Below are 7,946 nucleotides of genomic sequence, written 5' to 3' on the forward strand. Positions count from 1 at the left end.
ATATATATATATATATATATATACATACATACATACATACATACATACATACATATATGTGGGAGGAGCAGTGTGTATATGTCCGGTAATTTATTACTCTTAGTTCATATTTATATCTTTTATGTTAATTGCCTAGGCCTCGCATGTGTCCTATCTTTTAAGTATGACCAAGTGTCAGGTAGAGATAAAATACAGTAACTGTTACGCTGATGATGCCTAACTACAAAGAAATGGATCCGGGGCTATCCTCTTGCTTCAGGATAATGTGATTGTCTTTTCCCTAATGCCGAGTGTATGTTGATATTATCTCCTCTTCGCATTTTAATATCATAGTAGTTGTCATAAGAGGCTGTTCTATCATATCTGAAGCCGATGATTTATTTCGATATCAATATATATATATATATATATATATATATATATATATATATATATATATATATATATATATGTATATAGATATATATATATATATATAAGCGGGGCCTCATATTAGTGAGGGGTGCCGGTGCGCATTGATGCCGTCGAGAGGTAGGCCCCGAAACGGCGCGCTTTCTCTCCTGATGACCCCATACACTTGCTGGCTTCCGGTATGCGGAGTTCTTGACTGGTAGCACTTGCATGTGCAAGTTGTTTGCAAGACACACATGTGTATAAGTATATATATGTGTGTATATATGTGTATATATGTGTATAAATAGATAAATAGAAAGATAGATAGATAGATAGATAGATAGATAGATAGATAGATAGATAGATAGATAGATAGATAGATAGATAGATAGATTGATTGATAGGTAGATAGATAGATAGATGTATTATATGATGTACATACGTATGCACGCATGTATACCTGAAAAATAACAATACGAAAGAGAAATTGAACTGAATGTTTACGCTGATGCATAATTAGAATATTCTAGGCGTCTCTGACATTTCGTGTGTAAACCCGTTTTCAGAAAGTTTGACATTCAGAAGAAGGATATTTTTTTCAAGAGATTTCTGGAGTGTAGTAATATCCTCACTCTCCTGAAAGCAAGTAATTGTTCTAAGTACGGAAATAGTGCAAACGCAAGTAATTACAGGTTGTTGCTTGGTACTCGTATCAACAATGTTTTCGAGTTAAACATCCGGAAGAAAATGATTATGGTCCTCAGCATATTAACATACGAATTTCCACACTGAAAGAAATAGCCCCACACTGGTGGTACTATATTATGAACGCAGACAAAGCAGTTCCTCAATCAATCGTTTGTTGTAAATCAATTTTCCGAAGCTACGTCTATCATGGGACTATATCTCAAAGTCTGGGAAGATATATTTCAAAGTGTAGGTATATATATATCAGTCATATAGTCCGCAACACTGGAGGACACCTGATCGTAAGCCTTTCTTAAATACAGAAAGGAAGCTGTTGTAACTAACCTTACTTCTATGAATGGCGAACTAGGTTGAGTGATGCGTCACAATGGGACTGCCTGTGAGAATTAATGTTTCATTTAGATCTGTATGAATTCTCGTCAGTAAAACTGTTCTCACGAGCATGCGCCACCATATATGGATTCTCATGGCGCAGGGGCCCAATAGCCATCCGGCAAGCTGGCAACCTCACGAGTCCCCCACTGAGTACACACACACACACACACACACACACACACATGGTTCGATCAATAAGTATCCGGACTGTTGCCATAATAACGAAGCTATTGCACGTAGAATAAAGCCGCCGGGCACAGATTGAAGTTGAACACTGTTGAGTATGCGCACTACGTTTCAACGTTCTAGCTCCCTTCCGCTGTTTACAGCAGTGCTTGGAAAGAAAGTGTGTAGCATGTGATCGGCGCATTGACCGTGACAGAGAAAGTTGTCATAGCAATACCTGCTCAGAGGCCTATGCAAAGTTTCAGAACGTGTTTGAAGAGAAGTGTACGAGCCACATACAAGTGTACGAGTGGTTCAGAAGTTTCCAAGACGGCCGAAAAAATGTCGATATCGACGACCGTTCTGGGAGAGCCGTAACCAGGAGAACTGAGAAAAAGATCGCAGATGTGCGTGCAGCTGTGAAGGGAAATCGTCGAATCATCATCCGTGAGTTATCAGCGGATATGCAAATTAGTTATGGTTCAGTTCAGCCATTTATCACTGAAAATTTGGGTATGTGATGCGCGTCTGCCAAGTTTGTGCCAAAATTGCTTTCACTCGGGTTTCAGTTGCACAAGATCTTCTTGATTGTATCGAGAACGATGAAAAGTTTTTGTAAACTTTGCGTAGGCCTCTGAGTAGGTATCGCTAATCTTTTGGCAAAATTTGATGCAAATTCTCTTCTCAACTTTTTCTGTCATGGTCAATTCGACAATCATACGCTACACACCTTACTTCCAAGCACTACTATAGACAGCGGAATAAGATAGTATCTAAAAACTTAGTGCGCATTTACAGCAGAGTTCAAGGTCAATCTGTGCCAAGCAGCTTCACTCTCTATGCTTTAGTTTCCTTACTATGGCAACAGTCCGGATAGTTATTGATCAGACTACGTATGTATATATATATATATATGTTTATGCATATATTCCCATTTATTTATTTTGTATATTCACATGTGTATGTGTGTCTCTGTGTGTACGCGTGAATGTATAATATATATCTATATTTTATATGTGTATACGTGTGTTTGTGTATGTGTACTTTTATATGTGCGTAATCACGTAAATGCCAAGGCGCCCGTGTAATTACTTTCTGTGTATAGACGTGTGTACGCGAGTGTTTGTGTGTAACTTTGTGGAAGATTCACCAATATCAGTTGAAGAATTTTAATCAAATTTTTATTTTGTATGTTTGCTACATTCTTGCTTATCTCCTTGTCAGCATTTCAGTGTCCATATATCTATATTTCAATACTTCACATGTTTTGTTTGGACTTGAAAAGAGATATGCAAATGAGAATATATATTGTTATATTTGTCGATATATATTCTTCTCTCGAAAATAGCTTTGATTACGTAGAAATATACATCATATGCATACGCATACAAATACACGCATGCACGCACGTGCACACACACACAAACGCACAAGCCTAGTGAAGGCAAAGGCTAAGGAACACACACACACATATACATATATATATATATATGTGTGTGTGTGTGTGTGTGTGTGTGTGTGTGTGTGTGTGTGTGTGTGTGTGTGTGTGTGTGTGTGTTGTTTTCTAAATGTATATATATACAAAATATAACGTGGTGTAAAACCATAACTTCGTTTTTAGTTTGTCGGATGTATACTCTAAACCTTGAATGAAAAAATATAGATAGAGAGAATTTACACAAGATCGTAATTGGAAAATGATTGGTAGAGTTACATGGCGATATGCACATTCATGAGACTGAAATTGAGGATATGGATCTTTTCTGTTTGGCTTCACTTTTTTAAGTTTTAAAATTAAGTGAAATTTTTCAAATTTGATGTATTGATGTAATTTCTGACGCTGAATCTGATGCTGTTAGTTACCTGTTCCAGAGAAAATTTTACAGTAATGTTACGGATGTTTAAAGTTTGATCATTTTTACCCAATCAGAAAAGCAGAAGCTGGAAGCTGGCATTTTGTGCATGATGACAGTACGACGACTCAACATTCAACGACTGAACTTTTAATAAGTTTTAATGACGAAAGTCATGGAAATATTAGAACTGCATGTAATGCGAAAAATCACACTATCACGCAAAAAAAAAAAAAATGAAACTGAACGTAAATTACGAAAACATAAACTGAATGTTAAATTACAAAAAAAAAAAAAGAGAAAATCCAGAAAACACCTCTAGCTCAATTAATGTAACGATTCAACTGCTAGAAAAGGCGGTCAAATCTCATCGCAAAGAACACCCTAATATCATAAAATGAGGAAGGACATACTACATTATGGTAGTCTTAGATAACCCGAAAACTGTGGGGCTTCCAGCATTAGATTGTTCCTTTCGATCATAGGTCTGCTCGATCAGCCGCATCCTCCTCAGTTTTCGATTCTCCATCATATACAAAAGGTTGCACGAGCTGAGCAGACGGTTGAGCAAACTACAAAACAGCTTGGCTTGTTAATATGGAAATATGTACCAATATGTTTGTAGCTTTCGATTGGTTATAATTACCCCAAATTTGCAAACTTCAAAAACTATTAAGTTTTTATTTATTAATTTAAGACAAAAGTGAATTCCAATTCCCTATTTAACATACAAATCTACATCAATACATCAAGTTTGAAACCATTTGTTAAAAAAGTGTAAGAATTGAAAAGTGAAAGCGAAATAGAAAGGATCCGGGGATATCTTTAGAAAGATATACGTTGGTATATACTGATGTACGTGCATTAGTGCAAAATAAAAGATTATGTATGTATAAGGATTCTTGATTTAATCTCACGCTATAAAGTGAGCGGAATGAACAGCAGTTTGTATGCACGTATCAAAGCATGTATGTATGTGAGTGCACAAATGTGTATATATCTGTCGTAGTGTGTATGTGTGTGTATACTTCTATGTGTACACTATTTAGTCCATATAATATTTGGGAGGGGCCACGTAGCAAAAATGTATATTGGATCCACAGTAGTATTTTAAGGGTAAATGAAAAACAGTTTTTCCTTAGCTGTGTGTATTTGTACGTAGTGCAAGAAACAGCTAGATTTCTTTCTCTAGCATTTTACAAAGTTCAACCTACACAAAATGAATGTGTGATAAACAAAATAGGAATTTTGAATAAAGTTTCTATAGACTAATTTTTAAACATCGAATGGCTATGGGGGTCCTCCAGAATAAAATAGTAATCAATGGGATCTATAGACAAAACCCTGATAGAAATTAACATGTATGTATTTATAAGGGTGCGGGGGTGTAAATTCTTTAGGGATTGATAGCATCTTCATGACTGGTAAAGTGAGTGTAATGAGATAAAGGGTAGCTAAAATTAAGCTGATGAACAGACGAATGTACCAGCAGACAAGTTGGTATCCCGCTATGGCAACAAGTTGACCACGCACAAATGACTTCTTTTGAAATAGAACGTTTACTGAAGCTGGAGATAAGGAATTCTTCTAGTTCATATATATATATATATATATATATATATATATATATATATATATATATATATATATATATATATATATATATATATATATATATATATAGCATTATTACCTTAGTGTGCTCAACTATCATCATAAAACGTGAAACATGTCAATGCAAAAGAACGGACTGAGCAAGTAGTTTTATTAATTTATATTTTATAGTTTTTATTTCCATTGATTGCTTTTCATGACCTGAAGGGACACGGTATTTCGTTATGCAACCATGATTTACTAAAATGTGTAATCATTAATATTTACGTACCAGCTTCCAGCAATGTGATAATGCGTAAAATTGATATATCTAATTATGTTACAACGCTGTATTTAATGTCTATTTAAGCAATGGGATCAGGGCTGATTAAGGGGTTAAATGGGTGCTGATGAAAGAGCAAAATTTCGCGAAATATGGCATATACGTCCATTACCCATTTTTCATCTTCGATCTCATCTTTTGTTTACATCTGACGTCTCAGATACGAAAGGACTGTGCTGGTTATAACTTCTATCGAATATCTGTTTAGATAATCTTAAGAAGAGATTTGTTTATCTTACAATTTTTTTTTTTATTTGCATCAATTTGTTTTGTCATTTTTATCCCCTGTATATCTGAATCTGCGTGTTGTTCTTTGTCAAGGGAATCTTAAATTTTAAATATGGGTATAAAACAATGGGGCACAATAGATGATCCAGCAGTGATCCCAAAGCCACTCGCCTGATGAGTGTAAGTACACAGCTATTGCTGGATCATCTAACATAATAATGAGCGTAGTGTTTTTATATATTTGTATATATATATATATATATATATATATATATGTGTGTGTGTGTGTGTGTGTGTGTGTGTGTGTGTGTGTGTGTGTGTGTATGTGTGTGTGTGTGTGTGTGTGTGTGTGTGTGTGTGTATGTGTGTGTGTGTGTGTGTGTGTGTGTGTGTGTGTGTATTTATCCAGAATTACGCCGGACGCGGAGGAGGAGAGAAAATAGTTATTCAGTGAAGGAGAAGTAGTGAGAGTAAAAGCCCTGACTGAGAGGCAGTGAGAGAAAGTAATAACAATGAGAGAAAGGAAAGGGTGATAGGTGAATAAGGAAGGAAGGGTGAAAAATCAGCGTTTCAACTGTGTGAATATATGTGTGTATGTATGTGCGTGTAGAAGGGAAGTATGTGAATGTTTGTATGTGTGATTATTATGTACCTTATTTTGTACCTTAATTATATGTAAATTACTACATTATTGACGGCACGTGGTCAGCTTGTATTTACATAATACTTTTAAAATATGTATATGTTAAGAAGTAATGTTTATCGCCATATCATTATGGCTGTTCCATAGGAATCGACATTAATACCGTTTTAACCCCCAGGAAGAGCCTCTTCTACCTGGGATTCCTAAAGAACAGTCATATTGATATGACGATAAACATTACTTCTCACTATAGTTACTACATTCATCTCTTACAGAGATTCTCTGACTAGCTACTTTGCTTGTTATAAAATGCTAAACAATCAGCAATTAACAGCAGGTGCTAATGCACAGAAGCAGTTTTCGTTATTTGGATTAAAGGCTGTTCATTCCATCTTGTATTTATAATCACACTTACATACACACACACACACACACTGATGAAAAGTACATGGTACGGATTCAGAAAATCGCGCGGCTTATTTTTTCCATCGGACTCGGCTATCAATCTACATGGTATGAATTATTAAAGTCAATATGTTTTGGTAGTTTGTGTGTGAAAGTCTTGGTTATTCAACTTCCTTCTGTGGATGTCTTAAGATCTTAATTAACCTGCTATAGAATTTTATTGCTGAAAAACACAATTTCTAGGCATTTGATTGACTGACCCGTCGTGAATACGTCATCCCTGAAATGTAGAGAAATTAAAATCATCAGCTGCCTTGTCCCACGTCACCCACCTATCTAATTATTCTGGTAAATAAAATATGTATTTCTTATATTTTATGTTATAAATTTTTAATTTATATGTTATTAATTTTTCTTTATACCTGTTTCTTCTTCTTGGTTTGCTTAAAGTAAGGATGTGGAATCCCTTGATTTCTATCAAGTAGTTTATCTTAAATGATATGAGGGTTTTCACATACAAAGATAATTTTTTAGAACCATAGTATGCCTTTCATCTGATGGTTGCCTTTAGCTGACCAAACCAATGTAATTTTGTTCAGTTCTTGCTTCCCATATATTGTAGACTAGAGTAGAAGCCGCCCTGTCGGGTGGTTTTTAAGCTAGCTCCTGCGGTGGGCTCTTCGTTGAGATTTAGGCCCAATAATGACACTTCATGCATTGAGTACGGCCGTTATCCAATGAAAGTCTCGTGGTTAAATAAATATCTACTCACCTCTCATACTCCCTGACATTATGTTTTTATACATACATAATATGTGCACACACACACACACACACACACACACACATGTATAAATTTGGTAGCGCATTCTTCATGTCAGGTGAATACTATTGATTGTCCTCCAATCTTTTGTCTGCCTTTTATTATACTCTAAGTTTACGGCATGATGAAGAAAGAACGATCTATGTAGAGAATGTACCTTTTTTTTTTTTTGTCGGAAATGGTGGTAACTGGTTTTTGTTCAGAAGTTGAACCCTTTGGATAGGTTCCGATTATTGGTTTGAAAGTATTCTCAGTTTGGAAAAATATCTTTGAAATATGTTTAGGATAAGCTGTCCTAAATTACTTAAGTGCCAAAATTTATAGTTAGATATGTGTTATTAGGTTGGCTTGGGATTTTGAGATGTTCTTTTAGATATAATTGTTGATATGTGTGTTGTTCTGTCGGTTCTGTGTCTA

The sequence above is a fragment of the Octopus bimaculoides genome, chromosome 7 (genome assembly GCF_046866305.1).
Source record: "Octopus bimaculoides isolate indiv1 chromosome 7, ASM4686630v1, whole genome shotgun sequence".
Lineage (NCBI taxonomy): Eukaryota > Metazoa > Mollusca > Cephalopoda > Octopoda > Octopodidae > Octopus > Octopus bimaculoides.